Below are 22557 nucleotides of genomic sequence, written 5' to 3' on the forward strand. Positions count from 1 at the left end.
TCATCGACAGATATTTTCAAAAAATTGAAAACTAAAAAAAAAACTCTTATTTGGTTCCACAACTTCAATATTTTTAACAGAAAACAGCTCAAACTTAAATTATTTATTGCATACTTTTTGAGGACTACTCAATCCAAATGTTGGCGTAAAAACATCGGTTAGTCCTATTTTAAGCAAACGAATATTTTAAAAAACACTCTGGATTGTATTAAAGTCTCTTTTTTGACAAGAAATAAACTTGGATGCGATGTTTATAAGTTTAGAAAGTTTAACAGTCTATGAGTTTTATAAAACAAAGACTTTTATTAATTGCTAAGCTTACGTTGCTCCAGAAAGTATCCTAAGCCCACCACTCTCAATTGAGAGTGCTTATATTTTCGCTAAATATTCATAGTCGCAACGAACAACCTTGTTACTTGTTTTTAAAATATTCCAATCTTTAAAACAAAACTCAAAATTTTTTACCCTTTATTATCCTTTTTGAGTTTTGAGATAACCGCCGTCAAAAAAACTACATCTCCATAAAATTAGCGTGATTGATAATGTCGCGTCATATAAATGGTGGTTTTCATTATCATCCACACCATCCTGACCATCCTGTATGAATATACAAAAACTTTGTTTTTCACTTCGCATCTCATCTCAAAAATTTCATGAACATTTATATATGTTTCTCCGTAATCTAACGTCAGACGGGAGGCGTCCATTTGTCTAATTCTGGAACTATAGCATATAAAACCGCCTTTCTATGGTATACTATATCATCAAATTTGTAAATGGAAAAGATTTTTCAAAAAATATAAAAAAAAACTTCCAACAAAAGTTAAAAACGCGTGCCTCACAGCACGACTTAAACCCATCAATCAAACATCATGCCAAGCAGTTTTGACTGACTATGGGTTTTATGGCTTTGGCTGGAACCATCAGATCTCCGCACCATATTTACTTCATGTTGATGACTTTTCTTTAGAATACTTAAGCTCTCTAAAAGGATGTGTATTTTCAATTTTTAAAATTCATAGGAAAAATTGAATAGAAAGGATTTTGGCGGCGGCAGCGATGGTGGTCACGTGTCAGGACTATTGTTAATTTTCCTCATCACCATCTCAAAAAAAAATGAATGTTGCACCACCAATGTGGGTTTTCAATTTCAAAGCAGAATAATTATTACTCCTTTTTTGAAGAAGAAGACTAACATGACGCACATAAGTTTTCCCTTGAGTCATTTGCGAGGGATGATTTGAATTTTGCTAACCCATTCCACTTACTCGTAAATAATTGAAAAATCCTGTTTAAGGATGTGCAAATTGGGAGAAGATTTAAAAATATGTTAACAACTCACACAAAGAAAAGCTCCATTATTTATACAAAAACTACAATTTCAACATAAAATTAGAACTCCTGAATTATACCAAAATGATGTCCTTTTCAAATAAAAGCAAACATATTATTTCTGAAAAAGACTTTTTCATGCGAGAATTGTGTCATATTGCCCGCTTGGTAAACGCAATTAACACTAATTGCAGGTTTTATCCTGTGAAAATGGTAGATTTATCTTTTTTAACACATCCCAGAGTTAATGTCCTTTTTTTCATCCTTTCCCAGGACATCACCTCCATCATATGTGTGAGTATGTGAGCAAGGAATTCAGTTCTTACATTCGGAGTTGTTTACATGAAAATTTATACAAGTTAAGATATGAAAACATGTGTATAAAATCCTTTCATCTCCTTCCACGGAGTATGTGAATGGTGCCTGGAGTTATTTATTTTTATAATTAATTTTTATTTCACCCACTCTGAAGGATGTCTGACGGTGAGAAGGGAACTTACACTTAAGAGGAAACGGCGGCGGTGTGGTGCTAAAAGAATGGCGGAGTATGTTGTTGGTCCTTAGTCCTTACGTCTTATAGTTGGTTCAATTACTTTAGTCGTTTTATATCACCAACAAAAATGTAGATGAATATCCTCGACTCAATTAAACACAGGTCGTTAACTTCTTCCAAAAAAAGAAATAATAAAAATGATTTGTTAAGGGAATTTTGTAGTTTATCTCAACTAGTGGTTTGAGTGTTGTTATTGTTCTGATCCATTATCCTCATTTATTTAATAAATCAAAGAAAAAACACATACAAAATAAAATGTACAACTGGGTCGCAAGAACTTGCTCCTGTACACCAAGAATCTGTTTAAAAATAATAATATCTAAAAATTTAAAAATGTACCAACACAATTAAATTACGTTAAAAGAACTGAAAGAAAAGGGTTCGTTCGTAGGTTATGGTCTAACTAAAGCAGTATTCACATGAGCGCGACCTACAAAATGTGAGTTTATATACGTTTGAAGACATATTTCCACACAAATTCTTAACAAAACGATAGCAATATAGTTTCTATTTGATTTACAATGCATACTTTTACTTTTCAACATCATATATTAATAAATTTAAGAAAACAAATTTATTCGTCGCGAAAAAATTTTAGTTGATACAAACTGTCAAACTTTATTCGCGTTCCGCATTATCCACACTCGCAACGAAAAAAATCATCCTTGTTTTGGTTTCGGTCATGAATGGAAACATATTCTCCTTCAATTTTCCGATTTACATTAAATGGATGCACATGAAATCTTTTTCTTGTTTTGTTTATTAACACGGAAACCAATAACTTATTTTAAGCAAATAAAGCTTTGACTGCACTTTCCCAATGGTTTGTTTTCAAAGCACAATAATGATAAACACAAACAAAAAACAATTGTCAAACTCAAACTTCATTTACGGCGACAAATTAAAAACTATCATGTGAAAGAAATGTCAAAATCGACGAATATTCGTTCATATATTGGTCGTTGGTCGTGCTGATGTGAATAGTGCTTAAGTAGTGTTGATATTTGAGTTCAACAGATGGCGCAAAATTTGTTGACATCAACTTTTTTAATAATAACAACAAAATATTATTACAGATTATGTCTTTTTTTTGTGTAATTTAAGAACTTAGTAGAGTCAGCTTACAGTAACAAAACTATGTTTTTATTTAGTTTTACAATGAATTATGTATAAAAAAGATTCCAACGACACTTATGAAACCATGGGTTCCCAAAATAAGGCAAACAACAGACCTTATGTTGTTACTTCAAAAATCAGTGTGGCTTAGGACATCTTTCAAACTTTTTTGCTTAACTATCGCACAACGCATACAAATTGATAAAACTTACTACCAAAAATGGTGATTTTGCCACAGCTACATATCGTGCTTTAAGAGAAGATTATGGTTAACATAATCGTCCAACTACGCAAGCAATTGGCAACATTTTTAACAAATTTGAAGAGACTGGATTTGTTATTGGATTGGATATTGTAGGGCCTCATTGTTTCGCTCGTACTACTGAAAATATCGCTGATGTAAGTGAAAGTGTTGCAGAAGATCCGAATGTGTCGATTCTTTGTTGGTCTCAGAAATTAAGACTGTCTTACGGCACATTATGGTGCATTTTGCACGTATGATGTTCACGTATTTACATTTAAACTTCACCTCACGCAACTACTGAAGCCAGCTGACTATTTACATCGTCGCGTCGGTCGTAGAGACGTTGAATGGGTGCTTGAACATCAGGCTGTGGCGATTTTTCGAATACAATTTTCTTCAGCGACGAAGCACATTTCTGTCTCGGTGGATACTTTAGGTTCTGAGAATCCTCAAGAAATTGAAGAGAAGCCATTACATCCACAAAAAGTCACTGTTAGATGCACTCTTTGGTCCGGAGTTGTGGTTGGACCTTACTTCTTCAAAAACGACAATGAAACGACTGTCACCATCATTTCGGAGCATCATGGTCTTATGATAACTGAATTTTTTTTTGCCTGCTATTGAAGAATTTGACTTGGAGAATATATGGCTTCAACAAGACGGTGCCACATGAAACACAACTCAAGCGAATATGGCATTATTGCAAGAGACATCTCCTGACGTCGTACTTTCTCATCAACTGGCCACCAAGGTCATGCGATCTGACACCTCTGGACTTTTTATTGTTAGACTAAGTGAAAGGCAGTGTCTATGCAGAGAAACCTTTAACTCTTGACCACTTAAAACCAACATTCGTCATAAAAATTTACATTTCTGTTAAAAAAAACTGTGTGTTAACATACAGCCTTTTACGAGATTTCGTCTCATAAAACATTTTAAATAAAATAACATACAAAAAAAGTTATTGCTGAAACACCGCCCAATATGCTTGCACCAATTCGCGTGGTAGTCATTTAAATGATGTTGTGTTTCACACATAAGTCAACGTCCAAACTTTATGATAAAAAGGAATACCATGAACAAAATATTTAATATGTATTTTATTTAAGTTTACTTTTGAAATCTTAAAACGGATAATCCTGTACAAAATGAAGCGTTTTACTTATAAAAAGATAGTGCAACAAACATTAAAAAGAGTAAACTCTCACTGCAAATAGAAAAATGCTAAACAAGTCCCATATTACGCTGTGGACTTTAAGTCTTGCTTGAATGAAAAACGGAAAAGAAAAAGGGAAGAATTGAATGATTAACTTTCGAATAATGCACAACGATGAAAAATAAGACGTACTAGTACATCACCGAATGATTAACCGAGAAATGCGCATTCATCACGGTGTAATACCGGACCATAACCATTTATCATACTCTACGAACATGCCTTCGAGATACACAACGACAACAGTAATCAGTAGGCGTGTTTTTTTGGCATCGCTATCTGCAGCCAAATTCGATTTCTAAAAGCAAGTATCCGCTGCTATTTTATTTTAACTTTAAGTTGTCAGATAATAAAACAAAAACAGAGAAAAACCGAATTTTATTCAAGATTATTTTTGAGTTTTTTTTACGTATAATTTATTTATAAACCAAAGCAAATTGCTAAAACTGGAAGATTCACGAGAAGATATTGTGAGAGAAATAAAGAAAATAGAGTTTCATATTATTATAATAATTTGTTCAAAGTTTTATTTGTTATTTTGATTTTGCTTTTGGATAACTTTTTGACATATTGTGCTGTGTTCGTAGATTTGGTCTGTCGTCGTTCTTATAGATGGCCCATTTATATGCAGCGTCGAAATTGAAATGTGGAAGACTTTTGAAGTTTAAAACTGTCAAAATTTGTATAAATAACCTTTACTTAACTACAATGGAAACTTTTGGCAAAAAGTGGTAAATTTACAAAATTACCAAACATTTTTGGTTTGTCTAGCGCCATTTGTTTACAAAAAAAAAACTAAAAACATTGTTTTTTTTTTTACCAAAAATAAAGCTTACTGCATCGTTGTTTTTAATTTTGAGGTCAGAAAAACTTAAAAAAAATATTTAACTTATGTCGTTTTCAAATTCAAATGGCCCTACAAAGAAAAAAAATTACTATTGTAAATATCCCACTTCTTGCAAAAAGTGGCCGTTGTAGTTATACCCTAAAACTCGCAAATAGAAAACGATATTACAGAAGAAAAATAATAAGAACACCTCGTTCCTTGATTTGCGCGTTTCAATAAAAATTTAAAATAAATTTTAATAAAAGAACGCACTTAAAGTGCTTTGCACTCTGCGAACAAAGTTATCGAGACTCTTTGAGTTTTTTAAACAAGGGGTTAGCCCATGATTTTTTCGAAAAAATGAGAAATTTAAAATTGTAGAGTATTCTGAAGATGTTCACATTGCTAGAAAGGTGTATTAATTTTCTATCAAGCAGTGAAAACAGCATCTGTTTTCAAGGTTTAGTTCAGGAAATAATGCCACCGACACATAATTTGTCATGGGCTGGGTTGAAACTCCGTAGACAGAGCTCGAAAAATCTTTTGGGTTGCTTGCGTGTATAAGGCTTAAAAATACCTTTCTTTTGATGAATACCTCGATGGGGTCCGGAACAATAATGAAAAAATAGTTTTTTTTTCGAAAACGTGAGAAATTCAAAAATGTCGAGTATTATGAAGACTTTCACATTGCTAGAAAAGTGTATTATTATCCGAGTTACCAACTTACGAAATTCAATTTCTCTCCGATCGATACTCAAAAAATGACAATATTTTACCCGCAGCCAAATTTAATTTTAATAATAATAGTTAATAATTTTATTAACAGGGTGTTGTATTTGTAATACATGGAAGCTCCCACTGCTGATACGGATAGCTGTGCCAGAAAAACACGCCTAATTAAACTAACATTTATATACAAGACTCGAGCAAACGTCAAAGCTCTATCTTAAGTTGGAACCTCCTTCTACTTTTATCTACAGTACATCAAAGGTCTGTATTTGTAATACGATTTTTGACCAACAAATTTGTATCGGGACTACTTTTATCTTACATCTTCAGAGCTCAAAAACCTTAATTTGAACTCAATCGACCCATATGGTTTGGGATATAGTTTTCGATTTTTCTTACGAATCCAATACTTGCCATAAATGTAGTTCCTATATGTCCAGAAACCCAACTCAAGCCCATTTCCATGGAACGTGGCTATTCTAACCTTACTCAACCCTCATTCATTCAATAACTACAAAAACAAAGTGTCCTGGACAACACGAACCATGAACAAAGCAAAAAAATGAATTAATATCCATCCAGCAGTTACTCGTCCATAAGTCGTCACGTTTCATCTTTTGTGTGGATGGCGCTATAATTAAAGTCAATGCTAAGATGTGGCAACGTACAAAATGGTCTCGATGAATTTTTAATGGTAATCACTGTCGTTCTCTTTTTGACACTAAATGCCTATTTCCAGAGTTGAACACAAAACAATAAGATATCCAACTTCAATATCAACACTTTACTACCGGTTTTTTGGTTGTTCTCTGATGGAGAGAAGGTGCTGTACGCCTGGAATCTATAAACAGGTGAATTCAACTTCGAGTAAACTATCTATATAACCATCTATCAAAGTGGAGCACAAGGCGAAGGCGATTATTTCACATCAGGTAGCCCATTCGATTAGGTATAGACGGCAAGCCGGAGAACTAATCTAAGAAAAAATGCTTTTCTTTTAAACACTATAAGCCTGATGATGGTGATGGGTTTTGTGAAGTGTGAAATGAAACTATCAGGATATTAAAGTCTAACCACTAATTGACTATTTAACGTCAAATGCTATTACATTAAAACAAAGTGAAGCGTACAAAAAGTAAGCGCAGCAGTTAACTTGATAGATCTGGGCTAATGGGCAAAAAGTGATCAATGAAGCGTTTAAGTAGATTAAAGATTATTAATAAATCGTGGTAGAAGAATGATCAGGAAGAAAGTTGGTAATGATCATTGGAAGTTTTTTTTTGTACTTAAGTCTGTATCAAGTCATACAGACTGTATGACTTGAGTATGTTTAGGTATTTTAGATTTTCATTTTAAATAAGACGTAAGTCAGTTTGAGAAAATAGTTTAGTATTTAGCAAGATGAACTGAATTGTACTTTTTTTTATTGATATTATAAAAACGTTGAAAAAAATTAACGTGATACCCAATTAGTATTAATACTAAAGAAATTCAACTAACTAATTTTTATAAATCAAACTAATTGAACAAAAATATTTGTCAGCTAGAATATTTTGTTAAAAGAAATGGTATAACATAACTTTTATGACACCAGGTAAAGTTTTTAGAAAAAATAAAAGCTTTTTACAAACAATAAAAAAACTAAAAACAATTCTACCCGAAGTTGGTAAAAATGTATTTTCGACTCGAATATCTTTGCAGAAATCAAAGAAATTGACTTCAAAATAATGTTATCTTATTTCAAAATATTGTTTTTAACATTTATTAACGTTTCAGTCAGTTTTTTTTTTATTTTAAATTAGAATCTTGAGAATAATTGAAGGATTGACTCCAAAAATATTAATTTTGTGCAAAATTGTTACTAACGTAAGATAATATATAGAAAAATCCAATCTTTATTTTTCTTATAAGAAATTAAAACTTTCAAAACATGCTCCTAAAATTGGGTAAAATAATTTTCTTAAAACTTATTTTATCATATATTGTTGGTAACTTTAAGTAAATTTTTAAGAAAAATTCAATTGATAACTTTTTTTACAAAGCACGAAAACTGATAGAAAATGGTTTTTGACTCAAGTATTGTGATACATACACTTAAAATTTTTGAATCTCACTTAAAATATTGTTACTAATATTTTGTTAAAATCTTAGACAAATTGACATACGGGCACCGATAAGATCACTCCCTTTTTTTCAAATTTTTGAAGACCAAAAATATCGATAAACTTTTTAATCAAAAACTAAAATTTCTTATTTTCTGAAAACGGGTCCTTAAGTTTTTATGATATATTATATTTTTTTCTTTAATTAGTTTTTCTTCAAAATTCGATATCTTTTAAACGGATTAACATTTGTTAACGAAATTCAACTGTAAAATGTAAACTCTTTTAAAACAGGAGTAAATTTCATTTATTTGTGCTATGAAATAAACATATGCATTTTTCAAAAGAGTAAGAATGTATTTTTTTTTCGAAATGTGAATCCGTGTGGTCCAATTTTCAATGACTCTGCCTCATAGATCCAGCTGAATTTGAGCAATGGCCTGTGTTATGTTCACCTTTAGGGCCTATTGTGGTTAATTTGCATAGACCTGCGACTTTAAGGAACCCCACAGGAAAAAGTCTAGCGGGGTCAAATCGCGTGCTGTTGTATTGGACGGATTGAAGTCTGAAAACTACAAAATAAATGCTGGTGTGCCCCAGGGCTCTGTTCTATCTCCAACACTCTTTCTCATTTTTAGTAATGATCTCCTGTCTGCAACTTCTAATCCAATACATTGTTTCGCTGACGATAGTACTCTTAGCTTTTCATATTCGTTTTCAGATTCACATCCCTCTTCTTCGGATGTGGCAGTGCAACGACAAAATATGATAAGCTCATTAAATTCAGACCTAAACAGCATTGTACAATAGGGAATAAGAAACCGCGTGGAATGTAATGCTTCAAAAACCCCTTGCCATTATCCATAAATGGCACTTGCATCGAGGAGACTGAAGATCTCCATATTTCCGGTATGTGTATCACCAACCGCCTTTTGTGGAACGATCACATACGCAATGTCGCCAAAAATGCCGACAGATGTTTGGGTTTTCTGAGGCGATGCTATATGTTATATGCAAGAATTATATACTTCCAAAGCTTGAGTATAACTCCCATATCTGGGCTGGTGCTCCTGCAAGTTACTTAAGCCTCTTGGAAAGTATTGAACGTAGAGCATTTAGATTGATTGGTGATATTACCATCATAAGATCATTAACGTCGCTTGAACATCGTCGAAATGTTTCTTGTCTCATCCTCTTTTACAGTTATCAATGAGAGAAATAGCCAGTTGCATTCCTCCCCTTAAACAGTTTAACCGTAATACTCGCGATTCTAGGAATGCTCATCAATTTATCCTCGAGCCCAACTTCGGTCGTACTATCAAGTACAGAGATTCGTACTTTAGCCTCACTACGCGAATGTGGAATGTCTTGCCACACACTGTCTTTCCTAGCCATTGTTATATTCAGAAATTCAAAACCAATGTGCAACTAAACCTCCTTTCAACCCCTCTCTCCCTTTCCTAGTGCTCACACTGTGTCTACATAATAAGGGTAGTATTATCCCTTTAAGTGTGCACTTATTGTAAAAAAAACTCCTGCGGGAGATAAATTTACCCTCAAATCGTTCATGCAAAATGTCAATCATAGCGCCGCGGCTCCTCATTTCTTCTGACCCGTTTATTACAAGCCTAAGAAAACTTCCCCAGAAAAAGGCTTATAATATTGAGAATAATGTTCTTGAATTGTTGAAGGCACCTGACCTTCCGTTTACCTCGGATACTTCCGGTACATCAGCTCTTCTTAGTTCCGATAGTTCTTCCGAAGCTGAATAATCATTTTTTTGAATTTAAATCTTTATTTCTTATTTTTTGCATAAAGGAATAAAATATTATTATTTAAACACTAGATGTATGCTTTTTATTCATTTTCCAAAGGTTTAGTGCCATAAAATATTTTTTGCCAAGAATTCATGCATTTGGCCCCTGTGTGCGCCGCCGCCGTCCTGTTGGAACTACATGTCATCTAGGTCCATATGGTTCAATTTGGTCCATAAGAAATTAGTTATCATCGTTATGTGGCGCTCGGTGTTGACGGTCGGTGACCGCCTCACTAATGTCGTTTTTAAAAAATTACGGACCAATTACGTCACTGCGCCGCGCCGGCCCAAAATCTACACCAATTGGTAATTTTTTGAGGATCCATTATTACCTGGTGAACCTCGCGTTAGCACGGCCATTAATCCAAAAATGCGGCTCATCACTCAAGAGGATCTTTCCGCCAAAATTGGTGCTCTGTTCCAAATGATTCGAAGCCCATAGTCAGCGAAAAAATGGTGTTTTTGTCATGAACTTTGAGCTCCTGGGTCAGTTGTATCTTTAACGGGTAAAAGCCCAAGTCCCGACGCGAAATTTGACAAGTTAAAGTCTGCGAAAGGCCGAGTTCTTGTGCACGGCGAGTCATAGAATGCCTTGTGTTCTGCTGTACATTTTCACGGAGGCATTGTTCTCGGCCGATCTTGCTTTTCTTGAACGTATGGGTGTTGGCTGGTTGTTTTAAAGACACTCTATATAAAGACTTGAAACCAATCTGTCATTCTGGTTTGCCTACAAGCTATTATATTCTTACATAAATTCACCACTGTTAATGGCAATTCACCACGAATTGATGAGAAAATATGAAGAATGACTTGTATAGTGCTTACCTAACTTAAAATGGACAATTTTGTTGCAACATTGGTTGATAAGGAAAAGTGTATTAAATCTAATGTATAATAGAGGGAAAATAAATTAAATCCGGAGGGCTGAAAAGTGTGTTGTATTTTGTGATATTATTTCTTATATGTTTTTTGTGGGTAATAAACTAAGAGTGATGTAATGCTAATAAGAATTCGATAGAAAAGCATACAATTAATAACGCACACAAATGGATCACTAAAATATCATGTTTTTAAGTTGTTTAAAAATGTATAATTATATAATGGTAACTTATAAAAATAAATAATTTTAAAAGTTTGTACTGAGTATAATACAGTTTCCAATTCAATAAAATGTTACAATTGTCTGAACAAGATATTTGTTTTATTATGCAAAGAAAACTTGAAAAAATATTAGCAAAAAAGAAAAACATTGTTTTTTTTTTTCTAAATTTTAAATGTAATGCAAAGAGTTCTGATCCCGGTCAAATTATACATACGAGTACGTTCCAGAAATTTTTTTTTTTGAATGTTCTAATCATTCTATTTTTGAATTTAAAAACGACTATTTCATATAAAAATATTTTTTTAATTACAGAAAAGCGAACAAGTTTTAACAATTTCACTATAATTTAAGTTTTTCAAAGGAAAAAAAAACATAACAGTGTGACATCACCTTAAATAAGAAAAAAAATCCACAAAACATCAAATCTGAAATTCTCACCACAGCGATTTAGTAAAAAAACAACAACATCTGTAGTACCCGTGGCATGATGGTTTGTGCGTTGGACTGTCATGCAAGGGGTCTTGGGTTCAATCCCTGCCTGCGCCACCTTAATTTAAAAAAATTAATTTTCGCGGGTACTGCCTCTTGCGAGGAATTGACAAATCCTTCAAGATTAATTCTTGTCATGAAAAAGTGCTTTCTCAAACTAGCCGTTCGGATTCGGCATAAAATTGTAGGTCCCCTCCATTCCTGACAACATTACTCGCACACAGGAATGGTTGAGAGTTGTAAGTCACTAGGCCCTGGTTCACAACGGACTGTTGCGCCACCCCATTTTTTTTTGATCTGTCAAAACAAGTGTATACAACGCATCGAACTATTATTGGATTTCTATTATTCATGGACTTAACGTCAAAATTATAAATACAACAATGTAAACAAATAGGTGTTGAAGGTTAAAACTTTTGAAAGATTCCGGTTATATGGAGTGTCTTTAGATTGTTTACTGAACTGGTCATCTCAAATTTGGCCACAGTCGACTGTGAAGGGCCACCACGTCTACCGTAAAATGGGCTTAAGGTTTGTGTTAACGAACACTCATTTTGATAATAAAGTTTTAATGTGTTATTTGCCGTGATGTTTTGGCATAAACAACTGAATAATAAATAAATGTTTTGCCAGATGTCACGAAACGAAATGGTTGCCACGGTGTGACAAAATCCATCCACGCCAATTGAAAAACCCTTAATATTAGTTAAAAAGCTATAAACCCAGAAACCCATATTTTCTCTACGAAATTTTAAACAACTTATAATGGTTTCATTTGATATTTGCTGGAAAAGCATAAACTCTATTCTTTGTGAGCAAATTTTTGTTTTGCTTAAGCTTAAATGATACTTTCTTTAAACATAAATGAATTATTTTATCAATATCCCATTTTAATTTTTGTTTTGTAATCCAACTCCACGTCCTTTTTCATTGCATATCCATGACGCATACCACTTTTATTAACTTAAGAGCTTTAAATGAATCCTACATAAAAGTATGTATAATAATTATGACAATCACCTTTGTTTATCTTCCATATTATTAGCATCAGCATACAAAAAGACACCGAGAGCATTTACATTATAATAAAAATCACTCAGCTTTTCTATTTATATCCTTTTTTTTAATGCGTATCCTTTTTCTATGAATATATTTATCACCATATTATCACCATCACCATATAATATCATTGTATTCAAAAGTGTTTCTCTGATGATGGAAAAGAGGTTATTAACAAAAGTGGCCAGAATACCGTCATCGCATCCAGGACTAAACAATAACATTGTCCTTTGTCACTGGCGACAACACACTATATTTAGTAGAAAAACACTTCACCAACCCACCTACTTCTTTCGCCTCCTTTCCTTGCCCGATCTCTTCAACTTTGCATCCTTTTTTTTCTATTCCACTTCATACTCTATTCTGTTCTGATGTTGTAGGTGTATGGGATGAGTTGATATATTTATGCATGAGAACCGAAGGGGAGCACATCAGAGAGGAAAAAAAAATAATAACAATAATAAACTTGCAGCAGACTATTTCACCCACTGGCACTGGGACTGAATGACGATATAGCGGCGTAAACGTAGGAATTATGATGAATCCTTACACAGACGACGAACGGAATATGTAGCTAGAGCGACGTGACGTACTATTTGCACATAAAATCGTCCTCATCACTTTTTCGTCCTTTAAGAAACGACAAATACAAATTCAGATGCAGATTCAGATTCAGACGACTTTCAGGTGTTTTTCATATTTTCTTTATTTCTTTTTTGTTTTTCCGTCCAACCAATCTCAAGTTGTCACACACAATGTACCAGATCCTAGATTCTGATTCATCCATCCGTTGGATTGAAAAACCTAGTAAAATGTTAATGACCTTATCTCGCAAGAATGTTATGCTGTACCATCAAGAACTTCACTCTACATATGCATCCCTGAACTCTTTCAAGCATCTTCCCGTGTGCACACTGCACACACAAAAACAATCATACATGAGATAATGTTTAAGAAAAAGTAGTATCCATATCCTTTCTAAGGACGTTTTTCTATTTTATTTTATTTTTTAAATAAAACCACACAAATTCGAAAACTGTCATCGTATTTAGTTTTTATTTAAGTTTATCATTGTTGCTAATGTGCATTGTCTTGGTTCCTTAGATGTGGTCTCTTCCTCAAGAAAATGGAAACTCGAGGAACTCAAGACCACCACTATCACACCGCACCGCATTTATCGTAGTCAGTTGAGTTGAGATAAGATTACTTCTTCATATGATATAAAGCGAAGTCGTTTAAGAATATCCTTATGGCTAACCAACCAGCGAATGATGCATGCCACCCGCACTAATACAAAAAACACAACCAGGATTTTCCTAGACTCGTCCTTGGATGATGTGGAAACCGCAACATTACAAAAGATTTGATGCTGGTTTGCGAGTGAACTAACAAACAGAAAAAAGGATATAAACTGTAATTTCATTTAAAAATGGGAAATGTGGGATTTTCGAATTGTTTTACGTTAAGTGTTGAATTGCACACAAAAAAGTTATGTCAGCCGGATGCAGTTTACAGTACGTATAACGTATACAGACTGCATTGTGGCACGAACGGGCGGCGGCGAACGAAATTGCTTTTGGCATTAAGGAGAGAACACAATTTTTGGTTAAAGGGATTTGGGAAAGACTTAAGTTTTGTATGCGGTTTTTTTGTCTGTCCGAACTTAAAACTGGCAGTGTTACAAAGTAAAAGTTATCTTTCAAATAATTTTATCCTTGTTTTTATTTTGTTTTTAGATTAGAAACTTAACTGCGTTGGAATTTTCGGTATTTATTATTTCTTTGAAAATTTTTGGAGGGATGAAATGTATTTAATTTTTGGTTTCTATCCCAAATGGATGGATGTAAAAATATCCTTCCGATAAAGTAAAAAAAACGTTACTAATTGTTCCATTTATAGGTCAATCATTCATTCAATTTTAAGTCAACAGTTTTTGTTTGTTATTATTTTGTATTGTTTATAACATAAAGTTTTAAAACATTAAAAAAAAGGTAAATTGTTTCCGCCCGGGATCGAACCGGGGGCCTTCCGCGTGTTAGGCGGATGTGATAACCACTACACCACGGAAACACTTGAAATTTTTGTGTCTTAACTTTTTTTTTCAATTTGCAACTATTTTGATGTGTTTTTTGTTTACATTCAGTATTTTGGTTAAAAATAGGAAAATAGTAATCACGTTTTATTTTGAAATAGAAGTGGTAGGTAAATATATTAAAATTATATTGTTATAGTTGTGTTTTAGCAATTTTGTGGTTGAAAACAATTGAAATAAAAAAAAAAATACGTATACGCCCTAGTGAGCCTAAATTAAGAAACCTCTGCAGCAATTATTTCTCATTAATCTGAAAATTTTATAAAAATTTTATTTGTAATTAAAGAAATGTAATAAAAAGTTTCATTTGTCAAATTTAACATTTCGATATTTCTCGTCCTTCAAAGTCTGCGTGTATGTACTTTTATATGTTTGTACGTTCCTCCATTCTTTTCGGATACCATTTTTGGTCATAAGAACTTCAAATAAGTTTTGTTTTACAGATAATAACATAGAAAGATGCCAAACGGTCTTTCTAATCAAACATTACCATACGATGGTAGAGTTGTTGAAAAAGTGGGTTTCCCGATTGATTCCTTTTGTCTGTCTGTCCTCACAGCTCAAAAAATTGGGTTGATTGAGTTCAAAATTGGAAATTAAAACTTAAAACAGATACGCATTAGGCAAAATTCGCATTTGGTCAAAAATCGAAAATTTAAATTTTCTCAAAAACGATTTTTTCACAAAATATTCCAGGCAAAAAATATGTTTTTTTCAGGTTCCTTTCATTAAGATTCTAGGGACCTTGTAACGCCGAGCCTAGTCAAAAATTTAATTCGACAAGTTGTACCGATTACAATAAATTCCTTAAGGATGGAAAATTAACAACAACAAAATTAGACAGCATTTCATAACAATATGTCAGGACGTTTTTGGGAAAATTCGAATTTTCGACTTTGGAAAAAATGCTGAAACAAAAATTATTCCTGCTAGATTTTTTGAGTAAATATTTAATTTGGTGTTTGATTTTTTTCATTCCTGACAACAGTACTCGCACACAGGAATGGTTGAGAGTTGTAAGTCACTAGGCCCTGGTTCACAACGGACTGTTGCGCCACCCCATTTGATTTATTTGTTTGATTTTTTTGGTATTTATAACTATTCGTGTTAATGAACATACACACTTACTTACTTAAGGTGGCACTGCAGTCCTGTGTGAACTAGGGCCTCACCCAACAAACTTTTCCATCTAGCTCGGTCCCTAGCTAGAAGTCTCCAGTTTCGCACTCCAAGTTGGGTGAGGTCACATTCCACTTGTGCGCGCCACCCGATCCGCGATCTTTCTCTACCTCGCTGTCTTGTGGGTGTGGATTCGAAGATTTTTCGGGCCGAGCATTGGTTTCCATGCGCTCTACGTTACCTAGCCATCTTAGTCGTTGGACTTTTACGTACCTAATTTAGTCTACGTCGCTGTACAGCCTGTACAGCCTGTACAGCTCGTCGTTCCATCTTCTTCTCCACTACCCTTCGATGCATACGGGACCGTTTTCTCGAGCCGACCCAAGGTGCTTTCATCCGCTTTTGTCATAGTCCATGCTTCTGCACCGTATAACAGGACGGGGATGATAAGGGTCTTATATAGCAACACTTTGGTCCCTCGAGAGAGGACTTTACCACTTAATTGCTTTCTTAGTCCAAAGAAAGAGCGGTTAGCAAGAGTTATTCTGCGTTTGATCTCAGAGCTGGTGTTGTTTTCTGCGTTTACAGCGGAACCTACGTAGACGAAGTCCTTGACTACCTCAAAGTTACGTCTATCGATGGTGACGTTTTGAACAAGACGTCGGCGTTGTATGTCCTTTCTTGACGACAGAATGTACTTTGTTTTGTTCTCATTAACAGTTAAACCCATTTTTGACGCCTCTGCCTAAATACTCACAAAAGCCCCATTGACATCACGCTGAGTTCTTCCGATTATGTCAATGTCATCAGCATATGCCAGTAATTGAACAGACTTTTGAAAGATAGTGCCTCTAGTATTGACGTGTGAGTTCTGGCCTATTCTTTCAAACACGTTGTTAAAAAAATCACATGACAGCGCATCACCTTGTTTAAAACCTTTTTTGACATCGAAAGGTTCTGTTCAGCTGTTTCCAATTTATATAGAGCTGCGTGAATCCTCCATGGTCATTCTGCACAAACAGACGAGTTTGGGATTGATGCCACAACTAGACATGGCTCTATATAGCTTATCCCTGTAAATTCTGTCATAAGCGGCCTTGAAATCGATGAAAAGATGGTGGTGTCGATTTGGTGTTCTTGGATTTTTTGCAGGATCTGCCGTTATGTGAATATTTGATCGACCGTGGACTTTTCTGGTCTAAAACAAAACTGATGAGGACCTATCAGGTTGTTGACGATGTGCTTTAGACTTTTACATATTACGGCAGATTCCTCTATAGTTGGTGCAGTTTAGAGGGCCTCCTTTTTTCAGAATAGGACAAACAATACTGAGGTTCCATTCATCGGGCATGCTTTCTTCCCATCATATCTTACAGATTGTTGGCTTTCGTCGTCTATGTTGCATGGATTTTCCTGCTTGACAGCGTAATTCAGTTCGTCGTCGCCGTTATACAGTCTGTAAAAGTGGTCCTTCCATATCCTTAGCATTGACTGCGGTTACACTATGATGTCTCCACTTTCGTATTTGCAGCCTTCGGTTCTAGGTTTATGTACCTGTGAATTTCGTTTCACCTGTTCATAAAACTTTCGAACTTCATTCCTCCTTTTAAACCTCTCAACATCTTCGAAGTCGGCGTTCCTCTCGCCTCTTCTGCTCATAGAGCCATGAGCAGCTCTCGTCCTTTTATGCAGCGCCGCTTTGCGTGCCTGTTGTTTGGATGCATTTGCTTGCCGACATTCCTCATACATTGTGGTCGCGGCAGAGAACTTCGAGAGAGGTTACTTGTAACTCGTTCAGAAAAGGATCTGGCGATCCTTTGAGATTGTAGCCGTTTGACGTTGTACCTTCTACCAGCACCTCCTTATTTTGCCTCGGCTACAACGAGGTAGTGGTCCGAGTTAGCTCTTCGGAAAGTTCGTACATCCATTATGCTGAAAGCGTGTCTGGCGTCTATCGCAATATGGCGAATCTGGTGGACGGTAGATTGATCTGGAGAAGTCCAAGTTCCTTTGTGGATATTGAGGTGTGGAAAACGCGTACTGGCTACCATGACGTTTCGCCCCGCAGAAAAATCTATGAGCCTGAATCCGTTGTCGGAAGTGTTGTCGTGCAGGCTGTTCTTACCGATTATTCCACTAAAGATGTCTTCCTTTCCTAGCTTGGCATTAAAATCGTCCAGGACTATTTCAATATCGTAGCTTCATGAGGCATTTATTGATGTACCTATAGCTCAAGACTTCTTGCCTAAGTCTGGCTCCAATGACGAAGCAGCATCCAAATAAGCGCCGTTGATTTTCGTGGTGGCAGTCACCATAGTAAATATCGCAGTTTTTCATCCTCTTTTTGCCCGGCCCATCCCATCGTATTTCCTGGATGGCGGTGATGTCTGCTTTATAGCGGTCTAGGGCCTCCGCTAATTCTTCGGCACCACGTGGTCTGTTAATTCGTTTGCTTGGTAGTCAACAGTTAATCTGTCCGTATCCAAGGCTTGTATTGGTGTTTGGCAACTATGAACATACATACAATGTTGGAAAAACTAATAGAAACAAGCTTCTTGTTCATTCTTGAAGAATAGAAAAATAAAAATAAACAGATAGATTTTTAACAATTTATTGCTTAAATACAACAATTTTTTTTAAATACAATATTCCGAGATAATGATAATGATAATGACTTGTGATTATTATGTTGCTTCCTCTTGGAAAAAATAATAGAAACAATATTAGAATGGTACTCTTGTTGTAGCGATAAAGTAACTTCGAATATTTTGTAGTGGCATTCTTTCAAATTTTAATAACTGCTTCCACTTTTCGCCCCATCGAATTCACCAATTCGACACATGTCTCCGGGTATGGAGAACCATTCCCTTTGAATTTTCGACCACAGCTCGTCTTTCTTTTTGGTTTTACTATCTCCGATCCTTCTCTTTTGGATGCCCCATAAGTGTTCAATTGGGTTTAGGCCGGGGGATTGTGATGTGATGACCATTCGATAATATTGATTTTGTTTTTTTGTAAGTATTTGTTAGCAAATTTTGAGGGGTGCTTCATGACCTCATATTTGATTGGCACCTCCTCTTCAGTTATTGTAAGCATAACTGAATTTAAGATGTGGACATAATTCACATTGCACATCTTATCTTTGATCCTAAATATTGTACCTATACCAGATGCTGAAAAGGACCCTCAAATCAATATATTCGCACCGCCGTGCTTCACTATCTCCTTTGTGTTTTTTGAGATCAAGTTCTTGTCTTTTGGCCTTCTAACAAACATTTTTCCCTCGAAAGCAAATTGATCTTTTTTTCATCCGACCACAAAACAGACAGGTGTAAGTGTTTGTTTTTGCAAAGGGAAGTCTTTGTATAATGTTTGTCTTGGTTAAAAAATGCCACTTTTTGTGGACTTCTACCAGGAATACTTGCTTCTTTAAGTTGGTTTCTTATTGTTCTAGCTGTCACTGATCCGTTTAATTCGTGTTTGAGCTCTCTTAAAGAAAAAAATGGTTTCTTCTTACATATTCTTACCAATAGTGTATCAAAACGCAAAGAAGTTTGTCTTTTTCTTTATCTTGTTTCTTTTTTAGGCTTGAACGTAAAGTTTTAAATACTTTTTTCTTCGAACAGTTTAAGGTTTTTGCAATTTCAACCTTCGTTTAAACAGCTTGTCTTAGTTTTTTTCATTACTTCGCGTTATAAGTTAGTATAACGTAATCCCGTATTTATTAAAATTATAGACGACTTTTAGAAAATTTGTTTAGTTTTGAATATAAAACATCTGACAAACTAATAAGCAAACTCAAAATGCCTATTTGCATACAAAAAAATTGATCCTTACATTAGAATAACAGTTAAACTAGGTTGTTCCTATTATGTTTTCCAGGTGAAACCATCATTGGCCTCAAACTTTTTACCATTAAATGAAAACAAAAAGTACAATTAAAAAATAGAAAGACTAACGACAAAAGACTTAATTGCTAAAAAATATTGTGTACCGAAAATGATGAAGACACTTGTTTTTATTATTTTTTCCAACACTCCCTGTGCTAAAAAAACATTTCTATTCTACGGAGTCTTTGTCTCAATAAAAGTGTTTTATTGAAAAAACTATATATGCAATACTTTCAGAGGATTATATGAGTTCTTTGATTGAACTTTTCTATGATATATCAAAAATCATTTCAAATTATTGTTATTTCGTCAATTTAATCTCTTAATCTCTTGTCGCGTCTTTCTTATAACTACATCACTTAAGTCCCTATACCTTACATTATCATCGCAAATCCAGACATTGTTTGATGGCAATTCCCGCAAAATGTTGTAAAACCCTTGTTAGTGGCAATCAAGACAAAAATTGATTATCCATACATATAGTTATTTCCGGTCAATAGCACCTTTTGTTTCGAATGAAATTCAATTCCGAAACAGAAACTCCTATAAACTATGGTATTTTTTAATCTGATGACCATAGCTTTGAAAATCCCTTTTAAAACTTCATCGATTAAATTGATCTTGCGTCCAGACACCTTTTAGAGCCAGAAACTGCAAGTATCCATCTATATGGCGCCACAACTCCATTTGTTCCATATACACATCACTCTATCATTCTTATCGAATCATACAAACCATTCCATTCTATTTCCCCTTCTCCCCCCCATCAATATCATCAAACTGCATATAAAATTGAAAGCGGCTTCTAATTTCGCACTTTGTGTTCTCTCCCCCACTCTTTAACCCCTGGCTTGCCCTCTATGTTCAATGTTCATCCTCTGCATCCAGTAAGATAAACGGATTGTCCTCGACGAAAGACGACGCGACGGACGATAGTCATCAAAATTTTGCATCACTCGACCGACTTGGGATTGATGAGCATTCATTTTGTGGATTTCTTCCCCACTAAAGTGTATTTTAAGCCCCCCTCCACCTCTTATGCCCTCTTGATAGTCCATAACCCCTTGTGGAAGCAATGGAAATGAAGATGCCTCATCCGCCCATCATGGCCATCGCCATCATATTCGTTCGACCGGTCATGACGATGACGAGGATGACGGTGGCGGCGGCGACGCATGGTGGAGCATCATCTTCTTCCACTTTATATCGGAATCATCATCGATTAATCTGTTTGTTGGTGTATCGACGAACACGCTCCTTCTGTTGCTACTGCTGCTGCCGGTCGTGGTGCTGCTTCCAACAACAAGGAGCAGTGTTTCTGTTGTTATTGCTGACTGCCAATTTGCTGTTCTATTGCTATCATCATCGTTGTCAACTACGACGATGACGATGGACGTCGTCGTCGGTTTAGTTGTCCGCCTTTATAGCCACGACGACAACTACGACGCAACGCTTACAATGTCCGATACCCTTTAAGCCGCTAGACAAGTTATGAGCGGTCATTAAATTTTATGGCCTGACCATTAGATCGCGTGCAATCCTTGCGTTCAATGAGGAGCGTTTATCATCAGTGTCACGCGTCCTCTATACTCTATACTTTTGTACCCATAGTTTAGTTGTCTTGCCAGGGTCCTTGATGTCATCACAGTAGTCTCGCAGATGATGATACCTCCATCCCAAACACGCACACGAACCAAAACTCTTGCACACATTGTGGTGAACGATTATAGAGACCAGAAATGCATTTTCCTATCCAGCTGTTGGATTAATTTTAATTTATGATTTTCATTAAAGGATACAAAGTGGTGGCGTGGCGTGGGGTGTCGACGTCGGCGGCGGCAAATTTTGTCGCCATCGCCACCTTTCATCAGCTAGTAGCCAGGAGAGTAGCCCAAGCCACACATTACCACCACCACCACCGGATGGACTTAACAATATTCTCACGTTGGCACATCATTTTCAAAATATGAACTACACACACTTTAAAATGTTTTCAAAATGAGTGTAGGAGGCTTTTGAAGGAGTCTTCTATAGAACCAAAACCCAACTCGACCAACATCGAGCCATGAATGGGGGATTAAAATGATTTGTGTTAATTGCTATAGAATCAAATTAAGTTTTTAATCGCTGTCATTATAAATGTAAGTAAGTGTGTTTTGAGAGGCGATTTTGGATTAGAATCTTTGAAACCGGTACGTGGTGGTGTTTCAGTATTGAAATCGATTCGTTTGGTAGTAATAAATGGGTACCTACCTGGTTTTGAGTCGACATAAAGATAAGCAGGAGCTACTGCATATTTTAACTACACCTTGGGTTTTTGTTGTTTTATTCAAAGAGTTAATCAATTTCTGATATTCTTGTCAGGAAATTAACGTTCTTGAGTATTAAATGCATATTTTGAAAAGTTTATTTCCCTTTTGCTTTCATTAATCACTGATTGAATGCTCGATTTTTTCGAATTAAACTTAAAAAAAAACAACACCATTACCCCAAATAACGTGCATTACAAAAATCTGCAAATAAGGATCCACAAACCGAAAACCCACAAACTAAATTTACTTTCTGAAAATACGAATACCTGCCAAAAATAACTTATTAAGTTGCTATAAAATTCTTATGGGTGGGATATTCTCATATAAACTTATCAAAACTATTAACAATTACTCCAAAATCATTTCTTGGTTTAATTAATAAAACAAATTTAAACGATTTCAATGTCTTTAGAAAGTGTGGGATTTTCGTTCTTTATCTTTAGGATCTTACCAAAGTCAACAAAAGTTTCAAAAATGGGTTACTTTAAGATATTATTTTTGAAATTTCGAAAGTTTTCTAATTTTGTGGGATATTCGAGTAACAAAGTAAACAACACCAT

The 22557-nt window shown here is 35.0% G+C and overlaps 1 non-coding gene across 1 annotated transcript; it reads right to left on the reverse strand.

Annotated features, from left to right (window-relative positions):
- Positions 1–14581: 14581 nt before the first annotated feature.
- Trnav-aac (transfer RNA valine (anticodon AAC)) lies at positions 14582–14654 on the reverse strand. Its single transcript has one exon. It is a non-coding gene; the product is annotated as a tRNA-Val (tRNA).
- Between the last annotated feature and the right edge of the window lie 7903 nt (positions 14655–22557).

Source organism: Eupeodes corollae, chromosome 3, assembly GCF_945859685.1.
Source record: "Eupeodes corollae chromosome 3, idEupCoro1.1, whole genome shotgun sequence".
NCBI classification, from domain to species: domain Eukaryota; kingdom Metazoa; phylum Arthropoda; class Insecta; order Diptera; family Syrphidae; genus Eupeodes; species Eupeodes corollae.